The sequence below is a fragment of the Podarcis erhardii genome, assembly GCF_964252035.2.
Source record: "Podarcis erhardii genome assembly, chromosome: 9".
Classification (NCBI taxonomy): Eukaryota; Metazoa; Chordata; class Lepidosauria; order Squamata; family Lacertidae; genus Podarcis; species Podarcis erhardii.
This window is the reverse complement of record NC_138512.1, coordinates 8,441,987-8,467,530: the sequence shown is the minus strand read 5'-3', so window position 1 is coordinate 8,467,530 and position 25,544 is coordinate 8,441,987. Positions and strand designations below refer to the sequence as shown.

The window sequence follows — 25,544 nt, the reverse complement described above, 5'->3', positions numbered from 1 at the left end:
AGAAATGTCAATTAAGGAACAGCCCTCGCTTTGTCACTTTTTGGTCCAAATCCTGTACCTGCTTTTTCTTAAAAAACAAAACAAAACTCTATTCTATCATGAAGTTACTCCTCACTCACTTAACACACAACACAGGCTAATATTCATTCATTTATTTTATTTCATAAAATGTAGATTGTTGTGCCATTAGGACAAGACCCTAGACTTTGGACCAGAGTCCCCCTCTACAGGATGGGTATTTATGCATTTCCAAAAAAGGATATTGGTTTCCATCAAATTTCCAGCTATACATATAAAATAGTGTAGACAAATTTAGAAAGAATTACAGTACAGTAATTTAAATAGGAATATAATACACCTGGCCATAGTGAGAGAGATTCTGACCCAGTGACCTGTGTGCTTCTCAGTCAGCTGTCTAGATGTAACTGTTGATGGGCAGCTACAACACCCCTGTTCTCCTTTCTTATGCTTCTTCATCTTTAAACTGAACAGATCAGACAGCCATTCAGCAGATAATTTTTTCCCCCATACAGAGATGCTGTCCTCTGTAAATTAGGACCTATGACCACTCTAAGAATGAGCTGTCTTACCACATTTTGAAGTTATAAGTAGTGGGACCTTCTTCAAATCCAGAGTTTATAATTACCTAACTGTCCCACTTATAGATAATGTTCTGTTTTGCAAATTGTGACAGGGAGGCATAACAAGTTGGCATAAAAAAAAAAATGTTTACAAGAGAATGAGAAACTTGCAGAGACTTTATGGAATTGGTAGAGTTGTCCACAGGAGAGCAGTAAGTAGAACCATCTCTAACGTTCTGATTATTAACTGTCAGGCAGTAGAGAAACCAACCCCCATGGCAGGTTGCCAGGAATGGATAAGACAAGGAAAAGTCCTTACCATCTGCTTTCATTCACTATTTACAGAGAGAGGTTTGGGAATGCAGCCTCTTGGAATAATGGCATTGTTCCGAGTAAATCTCCATTCCCGCTTCTCTTCCACTTCTTCATTCATCAGCAGCAGCACCACTCCCTACGGCTGCCACTTTGGGCCACCTGTCTCGTAGCCCTTTGCTCTCCTCCTTTTAAGGCTCACCAGGTTCTGGGAGATGTTGGGTCTGAATGCTTTCCAGTGATAACGTGTCAGCCAGCTGTCCCTGCTCTGTTCCTTCCTCCTCTCCCATGATTTCCCACCTTCCGCCTCATCTGCCTCTGAGCTGCTACCTCCCTCAAACCCCTGTTGTAAATATATACTGCCTTCCTCTTTGTGCTGGTCCTGTGGGTTACCCGAGAGGCAAGGTCCAAGTCCGGTCCATGGTCAAGGTGCAACGTGGAGGCAGTCCGTAGTAGCTGAAGCAGGGTGCAGGGCAGGGAGTTGGGTGTAGTCAGGAACAGGCATGCAAGCAGGGAGCCAGGGCGGGTCAGGAGCTCTGGCAGGAAATCAGGACAGGGTTCAGGTAGGAACTAGCAACCAACAATGTTGCTCCCGCAACTTGAGAGTGCGACTTGCTGGCTTTTATCTGCCCCGAGGCTTAGGGCGGCCCTGATCCTCTGGTGACTCTCCTGGCCTGGAGGCAAGCACTCCTCCTGCAGGAACTTAGTTCCCTCCGCCTCTCTGCCACGAGCCTCTGCAGCTCAGGAGATGCTGGAGGGTTACCGGACCCAGAGGCAATCTCAGCTTCCCCTGATGGGGCTGAGAGTGGGGCACCTGCAGGCAATGGGTCCTCCATCACCTCAGGAGCCAGAGCAGGCTCATCTGATGCCTGAACCTGAGGATCCAGCACAGGTGAGGACCCTTCAAGCTCATGCCCCAGCCCTGGCTCAGCTGGTTCTGGAGGTGGGGAATCCTGTGCAGGCTGGGATCCCTCAGGTTCAGCATCTGAGTCCGAATCCCGGCCATCACACTCTTCCTCCTCCCTGGAGGGGTCAGGATGGGGAGGCGGTCTCCCTCCACCCTTCCTCCTCTGCCCAGTCCCTGACATCAACATTGCTATGCAACTTTAATAAGAATGTTAATAGTGCCAGCATTATACAAGTTGAAAAAGAAGCAGCACTAGGTCTTGCCGATCTTGTAGCTGAGCCACTAGGCAGCTAAGACAAAAGAGGCATGCCTGATTCAGCAGAGACTTGATCCATGCCGATCTGGCCATCAGCACTGGTTGTGCTGAAGTACAGCCTCCTTCCCTTTTCTCCTGGTTAATATCAGAAATGGTGAGGGTGAGGTGGCCAGGGTGGTTGACACAAGACTCACAAGTGTCCTGACCGACATCAGCCATGTGGCTTCATGGTTTATCACAGAGCTAAAAGGTAAAGGTAAAGGGACCCCTGTTGTCTTTGTCCATGGAGTCTTCTTGGCAGGTATACTGGAGTGGCTTGCCAGTTCCTGCTCCAGGTGGATCACGTTTGGTCAAAACTCTCCACTATGACCTGTCCATCTTGGGTGGCCCAGCACGGCATAGCTCATAGCTTCTCTGAGTTATTCAAGCCCCTTCGCCATGGCAAGGCAGTGATCCATGAAGGGATCACTGAGCAAACCTAGACAGCATCTTAAAAAGCAAAGAACATCACCTTGCCAACAAAGGTCCGTATAGTTAAAGCTATGGTTTTCCCAGTAGTGATGTATGGAAGTGAGAGCTGGACCATAAAGAAGGCTGATCACCGAAGAATTGATGCTTTTGAATTATGGTGCTGGAGGAGACTCCTGAGAGTCCCATGGACTGCAAGAAGATCAAACCTATCCATTCTTAAGGAAATCAGCCCTGAGTGCTCACTGGAAAGACAGATCGTGAAGCTGAGGCTTCAATACTTTGGCCACCTCATGAGAAGAGAAGACTCCCTGGAAAAGACCCTGATGTTGGGAAAGATTGAGGGCACAAGGAGAAGGGGACGACAGAGGACGAGATGGTTGGACAGTGTTCTCGAAGCTACTAATATGAGTTTGACTAAATTGTGGGAGGCAGTGGAAGTGCCGGGCGTGCTCTGGTCCATGGGGTAACGAAGAGCCGGACACAACTAAACAACAACAACAAAGGGACCCCTGACCATTAGGTTCAGTCGTGGCTGACTCTGGGGTTGCGGCGCTCATCTCGCTTTATTGGCCAAGGGAGCCGGCGTACAGCTTCCGGGTCATGTGGCCAGCATGACTAAGTCGCTTCTGGCCAACAAGAGCAGCGCACGGAAACACCGTTTACCTTCCCGCCGGAGTGGTACCTATTTATCTACTTGCACTTTGACGTGCTTTCGAACTGCTAGGTTGGCAGGAGCAGGGACCGAGCAACGGGAGGTCACCCCATCGCGGGGATTCGAACCGCTGACCTTCTGATCAGCAAGCCCCATTCTCTGTGGTTTAACTCACAGCGCCACCCGCGTCCCTCTGTCACAGAGCTAGGGGCAATGAAATGGGGAGCAAAACAGTAAGAGGAGGAAAATTTGTATGGAATCCAACTAAACATGGGGGGGACTGCTTTGGAATGTGTCCTGTGGTGGTGAAGGTGGTGAAACGATCCTGTTTTTCTTCCACCGTTGTGAAGGCTCATTGTAATTCACTATGTTTTTCTGAGTGGCAAGGAGCCTTAAACCAACTGTGATTCATTGGTGAAACGCTTTGGGGATAAAATCACAAACATCCACTTGGACTTGGACTGTGCTTTTTATGTGACCTCTGTTGGATGCATTCCCCCTTACTGGATTTCTTTGGATATTTTTGTTACACCCAAGGATGTGGGAAGGATTCTTGGACAGGTGAGGCCTGTCAACTTGACTAAAATATTGGGGGGAGGGATCAGATAAGCCCCCCACCGTAGAATCAATCACATGATGCGGGGCACGCACACCATTTGAATGGCAATACCCATTAACCTTAGGGGGGGATCAGCCCCCTCAAATATTTTAATGGGGGGGGGCAAAGGGACCTTGACCCCTAGGAGTTGGCTCCTGGGCTGTACACATTTGAGCCTTGCTCTTCCTGGCTATTTAAGGCAGCATAGTTGAGTTTTGCTAATTAAACAGCAACCGCCACTAATGCCTTAATGAGAGATAGTGTCATGCCCACTGTTGTGAAGAAGGCATTACCAAAGTGCCCATTACTGAAGAAACCAGCTCTGATGTAATTAAGTAATGTTTGGCCTCAAAGGTGTCTGAGCAGGATGGCATAGATCCAGGTTTTCCTGGAGGAATCTGAATATCTTGATCCCATTCAGTCTGGCTCCTGGCCAGGTTATGGGATACCTTTCTCCGAGTTGGACAGGGAAGTGCAAACCTATTGATTTTACTGAACCTATGTTTTTGTTCAGGCAGTGCTTTAAAACTTATTGGTTCTGGTAGGCCAGGACCAGTGGTCAGTGGTCCAGTCCCAAAACATCTGGAGGGCCAAGTTTGCCCATGCCTATTGTAGGCCTTTGAAACATCAGGGAAGTGGTAAAACCCTCTGTACTCTCCCCAGCAAACTGTTATCAGATATGATATTTCATATTGTCATTTAAATATTGTTTTAATTTTTTTATTGTTAGCTGCCTTGAGCAGTCACAAGAAGAAGGATTGGGAATCGTGTATGGTGGTGGGAAAGAATGAGTTGATTTTATTTTGCTTCATTGCGAATCCGTTGTTTTTTAAAAAGGTGAAATTTATACTTTTTAGCTCTATTTCATTTTTAGTTATTTTGCTGCTTGGATTTAGTGGATTTAATGGATTTTCCTTGCATTTTTTGCAACTGATTTTTATTTGGCAATGTTTATTTTGATGCTGATAAGGATGCTCTATTTAGTTACGTTATATAGAACATAGAAATTCTCTCCTTTTTGTTTTGGTATTTGCTGTTTAAGATGTTTTAACCTATGTTGTAAATGGCTTAAGAGTTTTGCTTAACTACGAGCAGTATATAAATGGTCCAAATAATTTTATTTTATTTTAAAAATCATGATTGTCACCCCATTTTTTCAACTGAGGAATATTTCCCTTCTAAATTACATACAATTTTTGTATCTACTACTTTTGAAGTATGGATACTTAATTTATCTGTATAATTTTTCTGAATAGTGATTACAAACAGTGTATTTTAGAATGAGTAAATAAATCTATTAGTTATTATTTGACTGGGATTATCAGGTGTTGCCTAAAGAGTACTTTTAAGATCACATCATTTTGTCCATGGAAATCCATATTTCACTGGATGCCGGGCTGCTGCTGAATCTGGCATCCCGTGTTTGAATTGCCTCCTCTCCTGTGTAATATAAAGAATAATGTATACCTTATATTATAGCAACATTGCATTATTTCTGTACTACCCCTTTGCCACATCCTTAGCTGCAGATGGCATGTGTGGAAGAATTTGTAATGTGGAAGAGGAGAATTATACCACAACGTGGGGTAGTCATAGAATCATAGAATCATAGAGTTGGAAGAGACCAGAAGGGCCATCAAGTCCAACCCCCTGCCAAGCAGGAAACACCATCAGAGCACTCCTGACATATGGTTGTCAAGCCTCTGCTTAAAGACCTCCAAAGAAGGAGACTCCACCACACTCCTTGGCAGCAAATTCCACTGTCAAACAGCCCTTACTGTCAGGAAGTTCTTCCTAATGTTTAGGTGGAATCTATTTTCTTGTAGTTTGGATCCACTGCTCCGTGTCCGCTTCTCTGGAGCAACAGAAAACAACCTTTCTCCCTCCTCTATGTGACATCCTTTTATATATTTGAACATGGCTATCATATCACCCCTTAACCTCCTCTTCTCCAGGCTAAACATGCCCAGCTCCCTTAGCCGTTCCCCGTAAGGCATTGTTTCCAGGCCTTTGACCATTTTGGTTGCCCTCCTCTGGACACGTTCCAGTTTGTCAGTGTCCTTCTTGAACTGTGGTGCCCAGAACTGGACACAGTACTCCAGGTGAGGTCTGACCAGAGCAGAATACAGTGGCACTATTACTTCCCTTGATCCAGATGCTATACTCCTATTGATGCAGCCCAGAATTGCATTGGCTTTTTTAGCTGCCGCGTCACACTGTTGGCTCATGTCAAGTTTGTGGTCAATCAAGACTCCTAGATCCTTTTCACATGTACTGCTCTCAAGCCAGGTGTCACCCATCTTGTATTTGTGCCTCTCATATTTTTTGCCCAAGTGCAATACTTTACATTTCTCCCTGTTAAAATTCATCTTGTTTGTTTTGGCCCAGTTCTCTAATCTGTCAAGGTCGTTTTGAAGTGTGATCCTGTCCTCTGGGGTGTTAGCCACCCCTCCCAGTTTGGTGTCAATCCCTCCACATTATAGATGAGAGGAAGAAAATAGGGTTTACCGTATTTGGCTCTTAAAGCAATTTAAATATGATATCACAGTACAAATATGAGCATGTTTTCACTTCATATTCTTACCAGAGCTTTGTTGGAATATAAGTGAATGCAGACATACTGTACTTTGGATTTAGGCTAAGCTTATTGCTCTTAGTTCCCACTGAAATCAATTGGTTTTAAGGCGAGTCATGATTTAAGTTCAACTGTCTTAATCTGAATCCAAGCCATACTCTTTCAGTATCCCTTTCACTTCTTTCATCTACAGAGGGCAGTTTGCAAGACTTTGATAGGCGTGCATCAATATTTGTATGTGTAACATGATCTACAATTATACATTGGCAAAGATAGCTGAGGAAGGAAAAGAAGATAAAATGTGTGGGCGTGCTAAAGTATACTGGTTGATATAATACTGTGTTGGGTGCAATATTATTGAGGTTGCAACTGTGGGTATATGGAATTATTAGGCTTCTGGGGGCTGTAGCAGATGCACAAGCTTCTGGCAGCTTCTAACAGGGTCTTAGTGGAAAAGAAGCCCATAATTCTAATTATGCTTAATAGTTAGCATAATTATCTGGCTGCAGAAAATCAAGACAAAATGTTCTCTTGGATGAAAAGTCATGAACCTGTGTAGGGTAGTGTTATACCTGAATCAGTCAAATCTCTTCAATCTCCGGTAACTCCTCAATTCATTGGTAATCTTCAGTCAGTCACTGGCATGTTGACTTAATAAGACAGTGCAAACATGCAGTTTCCTAGAGAGAAGCTGGTCCTTTTTGCTGCTGTACTCAATCTAAACACTAAAGCAAACCTTGACTAAATGGCCTCGGTCCAGTATACCTGAAGGAGCGTCTCCACCCCGATCATTCTGCCCGGACGCTGAGGTCCAGCGCCGAGGGCCTTCTGGCGGTTCCCTCATTGCGAGAAGCAAAGCTACAGGGAACCAGGCAGAGGGCCTTCTCGGTAGTGGCGCCCGCCCTGTGGAACGCCCTTCCAGCAGATGTCAAAGCGATAAACAACTACCTGACATTCAGAAGACATCTTAAGGCAGCCCTGTTCAGGGAAGTTTTTACGTGTGATTTTACTGTATTTTTGGTTTCTATGGAAGCTGCCCAGAGTGGCTGGGGAGGCCCAGCCAGATGGGCGGGGTATAAATAAATTATTATTATTATTATTATTATTATTATTATTATTATTATTATTGACTTAGTTTAGTGCAGTACAACAGCCAAAGGGACATGGTGCCCTCACATTTCCAACATCTCACTAAACCAAGGTTTGGCTTAGCACATTGTTGGGGTGCAGCCGGTGTGTCTCAACCCTAACTTACTCCGCAGAACTTTTCTGAAGCTAAAATAAGAAAAACTCAATTTACTCTGAGCCGCTTGGAGCATGGGTGGCATAAAAAACGCGACAGATATAGGTAGGTAGATCTAATAACCACATGAAAAGCACCGATTCTGAAATATTGCTTAACTGAAAGCACCAGTTGTCCATACGGATGAAACACTTGCAGGATTGAGATCAGTTTGTTTTGTCTGTCGTCTGTCGTCTTCCAAATGGTAAGGACACTTTTCTTACAGGGGCTGGTTAAAATTGCGTGTCGAGGTCCCCAAGCCACCCCCTAAATAAATCACAAGTCACACAGAATTTTTGTTTAAGGTTTTTGGCATAATTTTGGCCACAACTTTATTAAAAGACATAATGTGAGTGGTTGCTTAGGCGTTGGTTACGACTGTCCCCACCCCAGGACAGAACTGACTTCCGAATTCCAGCAAAAGCCAGTAAGGGGAAATAATATTGGGGGGAGAATGGGGCTGGGCACCATACCATCACCCCTCCCCGCATGCTCCCAGGGGCTTGCATGGCCCTAGCCCCTTGCCGGGGATACAGACAAAAGCATGGCAAACCCCTGGATTCCTTTAACGGAATTCCCTTGCAGCAGCAGCATTGGAGGGGCAGGCACAGCCAACCCTTACCCCTCCACCAACCAAATTTTAACCAATGCCTAACTGCAACCTTACAAGTTGTGACGATTTGCTACGCAGTAGGCAAAAACCAAATGGCACCAGCCAATCTGCCAAATGGACAAAATTCCTACCAGGCCCTTGCCCCAAAAGCAGATGACCCCATGACAGGCATAGCAAGGTCAAACGCAACAGCCCTAAATTAGGGAGGGTGGGCGGGCGATCCGATGCAGAAAAAGAGACCAAAAAAGCTGCATGCCAAGAATATATAACCTTCGGGCCAACCCTCTAAATGGCAACATCAAAATCTCCCCAACAACCCAAATTGGCCCAACCACAGTCATGGCCATCCAAATGGTCCCGTCCTATAACAAAGAGGGGGTGTCCTGTTAGACCCCCACCGCAATGCATGCTCTCCATGAAGGAGAACACGCTTTGTCATCTTTCATCACCCATTGATTTCTTTAGCCCAGGTTGTGGCGCTTTCTTAAACCCTACTTAAATCAAATATTACCGGCAACAGCAATACAAGTTGTATCCAAGTACAGTGGTACCTCGGGTTACATACTCTTCAGGTTACATACGCTTCTGGTTACACACTATGCTAACTCAGAAATAGTGCTTCAGGTTAAGAACTTTGCTTCAGGATGAGAACAGAAATTGTGTGGCGGCGGTGTGGCGGCAGCGGGAGGCCCCATTAGCTAAAGTGATGCTTCAGGTTAAGAACAGTTTCAGGTTAAGAACGGACCTCCGGAATGAATTAAGTACTTAACCCGAGGTACCACTGTAGTGGCTTCTTGTGAGATAAAGTTCATGGTTTCCTTTTCTTGGTATACACTTGGTATATGCCTTCTTTCTGCTTTCCATTCCGTTAGCAAGCCAGCCCTGAATAAGGCAACGTAATAAACAGTTGTTCCCAGTATGTCCAGATGCGGAAGGAGGTTGAGCTATTTGTGCGCAATGTTTTGTGACTGGGACACGGCATGCACAGCATCCCTAATAGTCCACCTCCAAGACTCAGCCATCTTCAATCAGTCATTGCTGCCCCTGGGAGCTGCTGCTAAAACAGTGTGTCGCAGCCAATCGCAACACTTTACTTCAAGCAAATTTTCACAGTTCTTTGGCTCGAACTGCTGGCAGCCTTCCTAAAGACTCTGAGGAAATAATTCCACAAAGTGGCATAAATTAATGTGACTAATTAACATGATGTTAATTATTTGTAAATTGTATGTTTGGATACACATTACTTGAGAGGCATATGTTACGTTCAATGTTTACTGAAACAAGCGACTGCTAATCGCGTCTCCTGAGCGTTCTTTTCAACACGCTAAGCAAACAGAGGTCTTTTTTCCAAAAACTAAAATGGGACCCTGAGGAGGGTAGGGGTACATAATGAACTGTGGTACATAATGAAAGGAGCAACTAGAAAGTTATCTTTTAGAGGTAACTGTAATCTTTACAGTTGCAGGTAGGTAGCCGTGTTGGTCTGCTGTAGTCGAAACAAAATAAAAAAACTCCTTCCAGTAACACCTTAGAGACCAACTAAGTTTGTTCTTGGTATGAGCTTTCGTGTGCATGCACACTTCTTCAGATACACTGAAACAGAAGTCACCAGACCCTTATATATAGTGAGAGGGTGGGGAGGGGTATTGCTCAGAAGGGTGGTGGGAATGGGTGATTGGCTGATGGGTGCATAGCTGTCAATGTTTCCCTTTTTTTAAGGGAATTCCCTTATTCCAAATAGGATTCCTCGCAAGAAAAAGGGAAAGTTGACAGCTATGGGTGTGGTAAACCTGTTGACGACTGTTAACTACTGCAATTGTTTTTACAGGAAAAAGCAAGGGGTGAGATGGCTAAAAACAGCTTTAACATGTATAATGAGATAAGAATCCAATGTCTCTATTCAGACCAGGTCTCTCCATGGTTTTAAGTTTGGTAATAAGTTGCAGTTCAGCAACTTCTCTTTCCAGTCTATTTCTGAAATTCTTTTGTAATAAGAAAACTACTTTGAGATCTTGTATAGCATGTCATAGGAGACTGAAGTGTTTTCCTACTGGTTTCTCTGTCTTGTGAATCACAATCATACCAATCATATCAATAACAAACTTAGTTGGTCTCTAAGGTGCTACTGGAAGGATTTTTTTTTTATTTTGTTATCTTTACAGTATTGGCTGCAACTTCCAAGATGAGTAGATTTCTCTGGCCTGTACATGGTTTTGTGGCTCCTTACTTACTCAAGTGAAAGAGTTTTCCAGGGACAACTGCTATAGGAATATACTGAGGACTTACAGACTTTGGGTGCTTCCAGACAATTTGTTTATTGAGTTTTCATCATAGGTTCCTATCTGCATTATGCATTTAAAACAACATCATTCACTGTCCCTCAGACCATGTGGTGGACCTTAGGCTGCCTACCCCTGGTTAAGAGTGTGGGGACCTCATATTTGCCCCACAATTCCCATATTTCCCTAGGAAGAGGGATTAATCGTTAAGCCACTCTGCGAATTCTCATTAATTCCACTTTAGGTGAAATCTGACCAGAAACTGAGTGATGTAAAATCTCTTTGAAAACCTCAACTAGCTTTAGCAAAACTGTTTAGGCCTCCTTGAACATTATCGGGATGAGTTTCCCCTTCCATGCTATATATTATTTTTTGGTCTGATTTCAACATAGCTACTTTTCCATTGTGGGAGATGGGCCGGGGGAGGGGGGAGGGGAATAATATATTGAACACAAGCTGAAACATCTCATAATCTATTGCCATTCATTAAAATGCACTACCGGCCTGTGTTCTGTCTCACAAGCAGCTATTTCAAAATACAAGTTCCCAAAGAGCTTGGAAGAAATCTCAGAGGTGCTGTTTTTAATGGCTCTCCTAGATGTAAACAGAGCAGCTGGAAAGAATCTATCTACCATATTTAATAACATCTCCGTTGGAAGTCTACAGGCCTAACAGTGGGATGTTTAACAGAATGTGTGTACAGTTTGAATGGCGTTAGTTTCTAATTTATTTTAATTATTGGCAGCTTATTTTGGTATCTGTGAAAATCCCATGTCTTCTTTTGCGAGTAATTGGAACTGGGGTGAGGTCCTTTTCAGCTGACGTCAGGTCACTTAGAATCATATAACTGTAGAGTTGGAAGTGATGCAGGAAAATGCAGCTGTCCTATACAGGGATCGAACCTGCAACCTTGGCATTATCAGCACCATGCTGAACTATCCAGGCTGCTACATGTTCACTGACTTGTCTCCAGCTTGCCAACACTAGTCACTTCTGTACAGGGCCACTTCAGGCTGCAATGAGGGGAGGGAATGTGTTCCCTGACATACATGTCTCCATCACTGCGAGAATAATAATAATAATTTTTTATTATTTATACCCCGCCCTTCCCGGTTCAGAAAACTGGGCTCAGGACAGCTAACAACAAATTTAAAGCACTTAATTGTATTACAACATAGAAGCAGCATAAAATACAGTATAAAAGCATGGATAACAATAAAATGCCAAGTTCAAAAATCAATTTGGGTGAAATCCATCCAAGAAACATTTGATAGTCACCAGGGCTAGCTGGCTGAATTAGTCCTACTTGGGCCAACAAAGGAGGCCAGGGGAGAATTAGTTGTGGGGTCTCAGAGCGGGTAATCTTCATAAAAGGGGAGGGGGAGGGAAGAGAAGGGAAGGGAAATAAAAGATTAGGCTGAATTTGAATTAAAGGCCAGGCGGAATAGCTCTGTCTTACAGGCCTGGTGGAAGGAGGTTAAATCCTGAAGGGCCCTGGTCTCATGGGACAGAGCATTCCACCAGGTCAGAGCCATTACTGAGAAGGCCCTGGCCCTGGTGGAGGATAGTCTGACTTCCTTAGGGCCCAGGACCTCTAAACTATGGTTATTCATGGACCTTAAGGTCCTCTGCGGGGCATATCAGGAGAGGCGGTCCCGAGAAGTGAGGTTACAGGGCCTTCTCGGTAGTGGCACCCGCCCTGTGGAACACCCTCCTATCAGATGTCAAGGAAATAAATAACTATCTGACTTTTAGAAGACATCTGAAGGCAACCCTGTATCGGGAAATCTTTAATGTCTAAAGTTTTACAGTTTTTTATGTGCTGTAAGCCGCCCAGAGTGGTTGAGGAAACCCAACCAGATGGGCGGGGTGTAAATAATAAAATTATTACTGTTATTATTATAACTGAAAAGGGATAGGAGATGGAGTAGGCGCAGGCTTAAAGACCAGCCTACACCAGCACAGTGGCTGGAGAATACCAGGTTGCGCACTCTGGCTCCTCTCACCCACCTAGCTACAAGTTACACACCCAACAGCTTTGTACCAGCTGTTGGAGCAGTTAAACTGTGCCACATGTATAATCTGAATTACAGTGGTACCTCAGGTTAAGTACTTAATTCGTTCCGGAGGTCCGTTATTAACCTGAAACTGTTCTTAACCTGAAGCACCACTTTAGCTAAAGGGGTCTCCTGCTACTGCTGCGCCGCCAGAGCACAATTCTTAACCTGAAGCACTATTTCTGGGTTATCGGAGTCTGTAACCTGAAGCGTATGTAACCTGAGGTACCACTGTAGCTGAAAATCAGTCCAAATACTGACATGGAGTAGGAAACTTTCCAGTACCGTACTATTTTATGCTGGGGGAAATTTTCCGCTTTTAGAAAGACATTGTAGGTTTTTTGGTAAAAATTAATAAGTAACACAATGAATAAACACAATGCAAGTTAAACTGAGCCTCTGGAATGGAGATCTAAAATCAAACTTGTAATTAACTTTTTTTTTAAGGTGACTATCCCCAGGAGGTGCATTTTTGAGAAATTGTGCACCTTTTCAGAAATGCTGAAATAGGTATGTTCACAGGTTTCAGTGCCTTCATCCCCCGCCTCCAAAATCAAAACTGTAAGAAAGATATATGCTATTCAGATGTCAAGCCTTTAAATATGTAACAGTATTCAAATAGAAATAATCTGAAGCTTGGAAGTGTTTGAATATGACATTTAAACCACACTAAGTGCACTTTATTGATTTTTCTTTCCATTACAGTTCAACTACTTTTGGCTGTTGGAAAAACTTCTCAGATATTTATACTGCACCTAGCATTAACATGGCATACTTTTTTTTGTTTTCTTTACTCATTTTCCACATGCAATTCATGTGTCTGCTGAATTTATCTTATGCCCTATGTATTCTGGGTATGTTCAGCAAAGCGTGTTCTCCTTCATGGATATCACGTGTTGCGGTGGGGGCCGCCAGGACACTCCAAAGTTGTGGGGCGGGCTAATTGATCGTTGGCCACTGATGCGATTGGGGCTTCCCTTGTTGTTGGGAAGAAGTTAATGTTGCCATTTGTTGATTGACAGCCAGAAATGCTAAAACTCTTTGCACGAGGCTAGGGCTTCCTCTTTTCGCCCGTGCATCGGATTGCCCGTCCCCCCCCCTCCCTAGAATTAGGGTTGTTCGCTTGACCTTGCTATGCCTGTCGTGGGGTCGTCTGCTCTTGAGGCAGGGGCCTGGTAGGAATTTTGTCCATCTGGCAGATTGGCTGGGCCAGTTGGTTTTTTGCCTACTGCGTAGCAAATCGTCACAACTTGTAAGGTTCGCGGTTAGGCATTGAATTAGGGTTTGGTTGGTTGAGGGACATGGATTGGCTGTGCCTGCCCCTCTAATGCTGCTGCTACAAGGGATTCCGTTAAAGGAATCAGGGGCTAACTATTGCTTGTCCACCCTGTCAAGGGGGCTCGGGCCATAGCAATGAGCTCCTGGCTGCATTTGGGGTGGGCTGAGCGCAGCTTCCCTGCTCCGTCGCTACCCCCAAGTGTATTCCCCTTTTCTGACTTTCGCAGGCATGCGGAATGTCAGACTGTCCCCCATGGTGGGGGCAGCTAGTAGCAACAAATGCCTAAGCAACCACTCACATGTTTGTATTTTAATAAAGTTGTGGCCAAAATTATGCCAAAACCTTAAACTAAAATTTTGGTGTGATGTGTGAGTTATTGGGGTGCCCCTGGGGACTTCGACACACAAACATGGCTATCAAGTAAAATGTGAATTGGCCCTATCTCAGGTATTATACCTTCAGCCAGTGATGGGCTACCCTGACCCTCACAGTTTAATTCATAAATAGACTCAGGAAATTAAACTATTCCTCTGGAATATCAGAAAATATTCCAAACCAATTACAAACTGAAATCAGACTGATTGCACTTGAGGCTATGATCTTTAAGCCACTTACTTGAGAGTAAATGTTCTTTCTCTCTTACTTGTTACTGATGCATACCAGTGCATATGAACATTGATTAAATATCAATATAAAAGTGAATTTTGATATGTTTGAATAAAGTTTTATTTTGTGATTTAATCACTGTGCTCATTCTCTGGCACACATTAGTAAGCAGAAAGACAAGAAAATTGTGGCCAATTGCTCACATGCCAGCTTTGAAATTAATTGGATAAATTCTTTCAAATAAATTTAAAGACCGGCAGAGTAGGATGTATGAAAAGGAAACGGAGAAGGAGAACTGATTTGGGAAAATTTACCCATCAATTACTTGCCCTTTTTGTTTCCAGTTTTGTTTCCAGTTTGGTAACACTTTCTAACCATGTATATTTATATTCTAAAAGCTTTATTGAAACAAGCATTTCTCAGTTCAGGATAAAGTTCACAAAGGATATATTTGGACCTATTAAAATCAAATGCATATTATCTGGGGGTAAGAAACTGTTTGCTGAAATCAAAGTTGAGTAATCTTTGCAAACTGCGGTGTTTGGCTGCGGGAACAAAGTGTGTGTGTGTGCGTCTGTTTGTAATCCTTCTGTTTCGATTTTCCACATCATAGGCAAAACCATCTCTGCAACATCAGTGAAAACAATTAACTGCCGACTGATGAATTATTGCACCCATTTTGCTTCACACCACAGGACATTATAGGAAACATCATCAGCACTTTGAAATTCATTCTCACATTTCTCAAAGGAAGAAATTGACAAATGTAGTAACACTTCAGGGAATATCAAAACCTTGCTATTTCATTTTAGAATCTGGCTTATCAGTGAAATGAAACATTGACACAATGATATGGTCCAATGATATACCTTTCATTCATATTGAAATATGTTCATCCTATTTTCCTTTTCATTATTTAAAACCCCATCCACAATAAATTAGATAAGAACTGCAGTGCTTTGTATGCTCAGAAGTGGTAAAAAATTATTATTATAGTAATTAACCACAATAACGCTGCTACCGCTTAGCATTCATTGTAGCACTCTTGAATGATCAAAGCAGGTTGCATTCATTATATTATTTAAAAATACTGTAAGGTAGCACAGAATTATATGGGTAAAATGCTATCCAGCAGAGTTCTTTCAGGTAGTTTTGAGGTTTGCTGACTCCCGCTATAGGGAAAGGACTTGCTGTAACCAGCTAGCTGTACATTTTGAGGATAAACTTGCTCAGCTTCCGAGAAACCTTGATTCTACAGTTGCAGCAGTTCCTGTTGAAGTGCCCGGCGTCACAGCCTGCGATGTGTTGTTGAACACTTTATTCAGTTTATTCAAACAGATGACGTGGACAAGGTATTTGCAGATCTATGACTGACCACATGACCCCCTTGATCCCTGCCCCTCTTGTCTGGGGGATTTGACTGGATTACTGCTGGATTACTGCTAATGCATGCTAGGTCTGTCATGGGCTGCTTGATTCAGTCAGGATCAGGCAAAGTTTGGTGGCCAGGAGGCAGAAGAAGCAGGAGGGGACAGCTTGAAGGGGGGGTAGTCAGGAATGGAGGATGGCGGTTCTCCTGTTGCAACACTATCCTGACAGGACAGAAGTACTGTTTTGGGGGGACAGGAGGCGGGCAGGTGTGGAGGACTCCCTGGTCCTGAATGGGGTAACTGTGCCCCTGAAGGATCAGGTGCACAGCCTGGGAGTCATTTTGGACTCACAGCTGTCCATGGAGGCACAGGTCAATTCTGTGTCCAGGGCAGCTGTCTACCAGCTCCATCTGGTATGCAGGCTGAGACTCTATCTGCCCGTGGACTGTCTCGCCAGAGTGTTGCATGCTCTGGTTATCTCCCACTTGGACTCCTGCAATGCGCTCTACGTGGGGCTACCTTTGAAGGTGACCCGGAAATTACAACTAATCCAGAATGCGGCAGCTAGACTGGTGACTGGGAGCAGCCACCGAGAGCACACATAACACCGGTCTTGAAAGACCTACATTGGCTCCCAGTACGTTTCCGAGCACAATTCAAAGTGTTGGTGTTGACCTTTAAAGCCCTAAACAGCCTCTGTCCAGTATACCTGAAGGAGCGTCTCCACCTCCATCGTTCTGCCTGGACACTGAGGTCTAGCACTGAGGGCCTTCTGGAGGTTCCCTTACTGCCAGAAGCCAAGTTACAGGGAGCCATGCAGAGGGCCTTCTCAGTGGCACCCGCCTTGGAATGCCCTCCCACCAGATGTCAAAGAGAAGAACAACTACCAGACTTTTAGAAGGCATCTGAAGGCAGCCCTCTTTAGGGAAGCTTTTTTTTTTATAATATTTTTATTAAGTTTATAAAATACAGAAAAAAGAAATAAAGACAGTTATAGAAAATAGAATAAAAAAATTACAAATTTCCATAATCCTTTTTTCCATCACTTCTAATGGACTTCCCCGCATCTTCCTAACTCTGCGTTCTCTGTGATACAAAACATCAGCAATTTGTTAACTTGTTTCAAAACTTATTGTATCTTTCGTTTTATCATGTTACCTAATTTCCAAAATGTTATAACCCACATCTTATACGTTTTAACTTAAACATAATAAAGTTATTTCATTATTCCACCTCTGACTTCTTGTACCTTAATTTCCATTTCATTGATTTACAATTGCTGAAGCTATAATTTCCTAAAAAGTGCATTTTTTAACATTCATACAACTTATAATGTTTTTTCAAATAGTCTTTGAATTTTTCCCAGTCCTCCTCGATTGTTTCTTCTCCCAAGTCTCGGATTCTGCCAGTCATTTCGGCCAGTTCCATGTAGTCCATCAACTGCGTCTGCCATTCCTCCAGCGTGGGTAAATCTTGTGTCTTCCAATGCTTAGCAATCAGGACCCTTGCTGCTGTGGTAGCATACATAAAAAAAATTCTATCTTTCTTGAGTACTCTCTGGTCCACAATGCCCAGAAGAAAGGCCTCCGGTTTCTTAGGTAAGGTAAATCTAAGTACCTTTTTTAGTTCATTATGAATCATCTCCCAAAAGGCCTTCACTTTCGGGCAAGTCCACCAGAGGTGAAAGAATGTCCCTTCCGCCTCTTTACATTTCCAACATTTATTGTCAGACAGGTGGTATATCTTAGCAAGTTTGACTGGGGTCATGTACCACCGGTATATCATTTTCATAATATTGCCCCTCTTCTGGAGCACAGAGCCTCACCTCATGGGGGGAGATGCTTCAACCAATTAGTTAGAGTGTTTGAGCAGGAGGAGGTGGTGGCAGAGCTGGAGTCAGAGGGACAGGACACAGTGTTGCCGCCATAAACCAAGTGGTTATTCTGCAGCAGCCCAGATAAAGCATGTGTTTGCATGTGCATCGCTCTCCTAAGGCGGGAGAGTCTCGTGGATGAGCTCTCCCTGCTTCAACTTTGAAAGCTCACCGGGAGGAGCGTGACACCTGTTGGGACAGCTTCCTTGCTTCCCTTCAGTTCTGCATGTCTCGCTTTGCTCATGCACCTTGGAGACATGAATTATGGACCCTGCGTTTGCTGCAGAGCCTGAATGATGACCTCTTCCTTACTCTCCAGTAACAGTCACTGTTGTTACGCTTTGGGATGGGAGCACAACAGCATGACTTGTCTGGAAAGAGCAGTTAGTCAGGAATGCTGCTGATCAATTGCTGGTAGAAGTGGAATCCTGCCAGCATATTACACCATTGCTGAAAGAACTGCATTGGTTTGTTACTGGCCAAGTTCAAGGTTTTACAATTAGCATATTAAAAACAGCTTCGTACTAGTTTATTTGAAGGATTGCCTTGTTCCATGTGTGCCTACTCAAGCTCTTCAAACTTTTACAAGTGCCACATCAAGTTTGCTCCACTTCTGTTAGGTGTCAATTAACATTTAGGCACGCACTCTTGCTGCAGTTTTAGACACCTGTTAAAAACTTTTTTTAAAATTTAATCAAGCCTATCTAGATATATGTGGTGGTATTGAACTAAGTTTTACCCAGACTAAGTCCATTCAGATTAATGTTAGGTCAATTAATGTCAATAGATCTACTCTGCGTAAAACTTAGTTGAATCAAATCAAATCAAATCTGATTTGATTTGTAGTTGAATACCACATATAATTTAGTATATTCTTTTACATCTGTTATTGATATAATTATTTTATATTGTTTCGTGTGTACCACCTAGAGTTTTTTACAAAGTAGTTTATGCATTTTTTCTAAATAAAATCTGCTACTTTTTTATTATTTTCCAATATAAACCCAATTACACAAATTAATTCCAAATTAATGCAATTTCGTTAAGAGGCTTCCTGCACACCGTTCTTGATGGGTCTTTATTCTTATTCATTTCTGTTACATTCCATTTTTTAAAATTATCACATAATTAACAGCTGCACTCTTAATGATTTCTACTTGTGTTATTATATTATTTAACTTCCAAAAAAAGGCTCCAAGTGAGGAACAATAGCTTTTCCCTTTTCATCCTGTGTGCACCACATCCAAAAGTCAGTTGTTGGTTTCTTGGCCTTATATGGCTCTCTAATACAGTGGTGCCTCGCAAGACGAAAAGAATCCGTTCCGTGAGGCTCTTCGTATAGCGGTTTTTTCATCTTGCGAAGCAAGCCCATTGACAGCTTAGCGGATTAGCGCTATTAGCGGTCTAGCGGCTTTTAGCGATCAGCTGAGAAGTGGCTTATCAGCGGAACAGCTGATAAGCGGCTTAGCGCTTAGGGAAAGGGCGAAAAAAAGTGGAAAAAACCTGTGGGAACTCGCAAGATTTTTTCGTCTTGCGAAATTTCCCCATAGGGAAATTCGTTTAGCGAAGCGCCTCCAAAACGGAAAACCCTTTCATCTAACGGGTTTTCCGTCTTGCGAGGTGTTCGTCTTGCGGGGCACCACTGTATTTTCCTTTTTCCTGCAGCATTTGGGGTTGGTTGGGGCAGAGCTGCAACTTCAAGGTTAAACCCTCTTCTTTCTCCGGCTCAGCTCCTTCCCATAATACTCAAGCCATTCCAAATCGACAACAGCAGATCCCTCCCTTCTACTGGCACCGAGTCAGCAAGTTCCAGAGAGTCACTATTTCTTCCTCCGGCTGAGAAGGGAGGGGAAAGGCGATGCTATTCCAACATCCAAAAAGCCCTCCTGCCGCTTTCCTTTCACCGCTACTGTAGCATTTTGCTTTTTAAGAAAATATAGTGATACCTTGGTTTACAACCATAATCCGTTCCGGAGGTCCGGTTGTAAACCAAAACAGGTTGTAACCCAAGACGCGCTTTCGCCAAAGGGGCCTCCCCCCCAAAAATGGGTTGTAATCCAAAAAAGGGACACACACTTCAGGGGTTGACGTGGTTGTAATTCAAAATAGTTGTAATCCAAAATGGTTGTAAGCCAAGGTGCCACTGTAGGTTAAATCTCAACATCTCTACGATCTCTTTCAGTCTTTTTTTTGGAGGGGGGTAGACTCTAACTTTCCAGTGAAATCTTTCCAAACAAAGCAACCAGGCTCTCTTCCCCCCTTTACTCCTTTTAAGCCACACACAACTTTACATCTTCATTTAAATCTCAGTGTTACATCATACATTAAACCATCCTCCCTTGTACAGTCATACCTCGGGTTAAATATGCTTCAGGTTTAGTGCTTTCAGGTTGCGCTCCGTGGCGATCCGGAAGTAACGGGATGCGTTACTTCTGGGTTTTGCCACTCGCGCATCCGCAGACGGTCAAAATGACGTCGCGGCGAATCATGACTCACGCAGGTGCGGGTTACATTCGCTTCAGGATGCGAACGGGGATCCGGAACGGATCCTGTTCGTATCCAAAGGTACCACTGTATATCTTAAAATTCAGTATTAGGAGAAGGTTGCCAAATCATAAATGTAAATCTCCCTCTCTCCTCCATCCACCTCCAACACAAAATAGAACCTTCTCCCAATTTCAAACCTCAATTCCATGCAGCTGGTGGTCTGCAGTTTTAATGTTCATCTCCTCTGGTGCGTGCCTATTCTTAACAGCAATTAGAACCTGATTATTAGGAGAACGTCTGCATCCGACAGCGATTTGGGGGTTACGCATCAGGTGAATTGTGCGGCGCCCAGCGCCTTTGCCCGTCCCCTCTCTGATCCATGCGGGGGCGAGCTATTGAGGCGACTGCAGGTCGCCAGTACCTCCCATAACCAAAGAGGTTTATAGCGATGGTTTAAAAAATTCTGCTGGAAAAATGGTTATGTCCCTGTGGAGATGGCAGTATTGAGTCAGTGGCTCATGTGCTTCTGGCTTGCACTCTTTATAAAGATTTGAAGAGTGAGGTTCTTATTCCTCTACTATTGTCCATGCCTGGTCGCTCAACCTATGCTACTGTGGAAATCAAGGAACTATGATTTCCATATGCTACTGTGTCCTTTTAACTAGCAGATCAAGATGATCAGGTGACAGCAAAAACTGCAAGGTTTCTAGCAGGGGCAATTAGAATAAGATCTATTATCTGATAATAGATGTAAACCTTCAAAATATATTTTGCATAGTTAAGTTTTTACCTCTGTCTTCAGTACGTTTTATTTTATTGCTATAGCTAGTGGCTGGTGCAAATAAAGATTCTTCTGATCTAAGAATACAGCCCTCCAATCCTATTTGTTTCTTCTGGGCTGGGATCAGGTTTAGCCTCTAATAACATCCCTAAACTTTCACTTCTATAAGTGAAGATTCATATATATAGAGAGAGAGAGAGAGAGAGAGAGAGGTGTGTGAGACTTGAAAAATTAGATTATCGTGGAAAAGTTCATTGATTTCCGTAATTCAGCTTAAAAGGGGAAACTAATATATGAGATAGACTTGTGACATGCAAAGCGAGATAAGTCAAGCCTTGATTTGTTCTACAGGTGAAACTCGAAAAATTAGAATATCGTGGAAAAGTTCCTTGATTTCCGTAATTCAACTTAAAAGGTGAAACTAATATACGAGATATGTTTGCCTTGATTTGTTATCATTGTGATGGTCATGGCATACAGCTGATGAAAACCCCAAATTAACAATCTCAGAAAATTAGAATATTCAAGGAAATCAGCAAAACAAAGATTGCAAATCGAGCAAGATTGGACTTCTGAGAAGTGGAAGCACATCTCGCTTTGCATGTCATGAGCCGATCTCATATATTAGTTTCACCTTGGAAGTTGAATTCCTGAAATCAATTAACTTTTCCACGATATTCTAATTTTTCGAATTTCGTGTGTGTGCGCATTCCATTTAATACTATACATTCACGCCATCCTTATCCACTTTGGCTCTCTAGAGCCTTCAATAAGTGAAGATTCATTATGCATTCCCTGCGGACACTGTTGTAGCGATGGCAAAACTTGCCCGGTCTTTACTTACAGAGGTGAGGTGTGATTTTGAGTTAATTGTCTCCTGGCACTCAGGGCCAGAGCCTATGAGCTAAAGAGTGATGGTTGGTGGATCAGGGGGTGGAGTTTGGTAGATTAGGGAGCCTAGTGACGGCAAAAGATAGTACCTGGTCAATCAAGGGAAGAATCCACTTGTCTTCCTGTCTTCCTCCACTACCTCTTCAGTGACTCTCACCTTGAGAGATCTGGTACCCTGTGTTATGCTGTTGTTATGAAGAAGGTGTTTCTTTGATTTGGTATCCTGCGCATCTCAGCAAATGAAAGTCGATATCAAATGATATCCTATATGCAGGGAGATTTGCAAGACAATTTGATGATGTCTCTACAGGTTATAAGTGAATTCAGCGAAATGGCACCTGATCCTTTTTCTATACCTTTGCTCGGTAGCAAAAATGTACTCCGTAGCAATGGGATGCCAATATTTCAGGGCCTTTTATTTTGAAAAATTACACCAATACAGAACTAGTATTTCTTATGTTGTATTGTTTCTAATGGATGTAAGGAGAAAAAGGGACAGTATTCTTTTACCTCCTGAGATCAACTATCACAAACTGTACACTTTTTCTTTTTATAAGCCACACAAATGTATTTAATTCTATCAAAACAAATTCAAGGTTTTTTGTCACATGTTAACTGTACAAGATGATTAGCATGAAATTTAATTTGTGCTGATTAGCCTTAGGGGAGCAAGGAATTAACTTGATGGGTTAATTTCATGTTTGTTGTATATCGCAAAAAAAGCAATGTATGAATCTTTTAGCACTTTTGAAAAACAAATGTGTGTACACTGGACTTCTAGTCTCTCTCCCCTCATTAAATTATACACTATAGAGGGCACACACAGAAGTTTTAATGAGGATTGCAAGGAACTGTATTTGTTTGAAATGTACAATGCTTAACAAACCATATCCAAGTTCTTCAGTTTGCCTGCCTAGTATGCAAACATTTATTTCTGCTTTTGCTTCTTTGAAATATTTACACCCCTCTTACTAACTGAAGTGCTCAAGGTGCATCGCAATATATTTAAAATGCTATAAAAAAGGACAATCAGGGTTTCTCACTGAGCGAAGCTTCCTTACACAGACTGCTGCAAGTCCTGACTTCTAGCAGCCCATAGAAAGTTTGCTGGGGTTGGGGCAAAGGTGTATACCAGTGATGGCCAAACATGGTCCTCCAGCTGTTTGGGGACTATAATTCCCATCATCCCTGACCACTGGTCCTGTTAGCTAGGGATGATGGGAGTTGTAGTCCCAAAACAGCTGGAGGGCCAAGTTTGGCCATCACTGGTGTATACAAACCTCCCCCCATCTCCATTCTCACATCTTCCAGCTGCCGTTCTGCTGCTGAATTTCCTCAGCACTCCATTGCTTAACCCTCACTGAGGCAGATGTTAGAATACCAGATGTTAGAATACCTCAAAGGTGGAACTTCCTCACCTGGGCTGCTGCTCTTGCCGTCTCATCAGACATGCACCTGATTGGGCATGTGCAGAAGTGCACTTTATCTATAAACTCTCTCTAGCTGTGGTAGGACTTAAAAGCAACCTGGGTCTGAGAGCCAGCATGGTGTAGTGGTTAAGAGTGATAGACTCGTAATCTGGTGAACCGGGTTTGATTCCCCGCTCCTCCACATGCAGCTGTTGGGTGACCTTGGGCCAGTCACACTTCTTCGAAGTCTCTCAGCCCCACTCACCTCACAGAGTGTTTGTTGTGGGGGAGGAAGGGAAAGGAGAATGTGAGCCGCTTTGAGACTCCTTCGGGTAGTGATAAAGCGGGATATCAAATCCAAACTCTTCTTCTTCTCTGTAGTAAAGTCCGATGAAATATTACATCAAGCCCTGCATTCAATGAATGTTAGATTATGTCCACCTGCTTGGTCAGTGGAAATCTGCTTCCACAACAGGACATCTGGTTCCTCATCTCCCACCAGGGGGAAAAAAAAATCAATGGTTTTTTTTATTTATTTATTTTTTAAAAATTGTGGTTTTTTAAAAATTTAAACCGGATTTTTTTTAAAAATTTAAATCAGATTTTTAAAATAAAATGCTTTTGGAGGAAAAATATTTCTAAAGGTAGTTTTCTATTTAAGTTACATTATAGTCCAAAGGCTTTTCATCAGGAAATAAGGATTTGTTTTAAGTTTCTCATGTGTGCTAAAACTCAGTCTAAGTTGTTTTTTTTTTTAAAAAAAATTTATCCACATTAGTTAACAAACATGGATACATATGCTATAATGGTATTGTTTTAGTTAAATAAATTGTTTAAATTGTTATTAGGGAAATGATTGTATTTCTCCTTCCGATAAAGTACAGCAGAAACGTTGTCCAAATATAAACCATAATTTCATAATTACCTGTCTTTGTATTTCTAATAGTATAACCAAATCAGTAATTTTTGATATAACTGTAAAAACTACTCTGAAAATTTATTATTCCAAAGATGAAACCTTCATCTGGTTGTAAATATTAAGATTATACCAGCAAGAATGAGACTTTCTGTAAGAAAATGATTTAGATCAAGTCTTACTGACAAGATTTAAATCATGATTTAAATCATGATTTAAATTGATTTGATTTAAATCAAATCCACCCTGTCTCCCATCACCACCATCATCTCCTCCAGAAGATCCCCAACCCATCACAAAAGTGTCCACAGATAGCAACAAGTACAGTAATTTTACAAGGGACAATAAGGGATAGCAGAATGGAGATTGAGATTTAAGTCAATAGCAAAACCTCCACCAATACTATCCTCATTGAGGTAGTATCAAACTATGGTGGTTTTCTGCCTAAATAAAGTGATCCTCTAACAGATGGAATAAACCCATTTGTGGCCATGGGGGAAAAATTTATCTGACAGGCAATGCATACCAGTCACAACATGTGGAATGGTTAAACCGGCTTTGCTACACAGACTGGACGATGGAGGCCAGAAAATCCAGCTCTACAATTTTCTAATTTTACCTAAATTATTTAGCCACATTATTTGTTTTCATGCTAAAATGCATTGTCAATTGCAAATTCTTTCTCAAAGATATATAAGGACCAAAGGAGTATTTTATACAAAATATTTAATATAAATAAGTAAAATCTTAATTATTCTAAAAACTATTCAGTTCTAAAATTCTACAGATTGTCTATTACTACTTAATGTTTCTCACTTAATTTTAAGAATAAGACATATTTTGGGACACCCGTACAGATCCCTACATAGATGCCTGACTCTGACCCAAGGCCACAAACCCTCCTTCTGCAGCTTATATTTATTTCTTCACCTATTGCTACTACTGTTACTAGGTATTTGACTGCCTTTTAGGTACCCCAATATTTGAAAATTTGAAAATCTGATATACCTGTTCGGGGCCCAGTGAAAGTCTAGACTGTTCTATTTCATTTGGAATGGTTTTACTTGTTTCTATTATTGAAACAGATTTATTATTTATTTAGGTAGGTAGGAAGGAAGGAAGGTGAGGTGTAGAAACAATTTTTAGCAGACCCAGAGCCAAAACCCAGCAATTAGGGGTGCATCTAGGGGGAGAGCTGATGACCTCTGAGCAGATTCTGGGGTGCAGCCTGTCATCTGTTCTGGATTTGGTCACCATGGTGGATGACCTGTGCTGGGAAAATGACGGGCGGAGCCAAGCCTACTAATTTTTCTGGACCTCCATCATAATATCCTTTTGGACCACATGTC

The 25,544-nt window shown here is 42.6% G+C and overlaps 1 protein-coding gene across 6 annotated transcripts in view; it reads left to right on the top strand.

Annotated features, from left to right (window-relative positions):
• Positions 1-25,544, top strand: part of LDB2 (LIM domain binding 2) — a 241,628-nt gene that overhangs the window by 159,807 nt on the left and 56,277 nt on the right. The gene's annotated exons all lie outside the window — the stretch shown is intronic.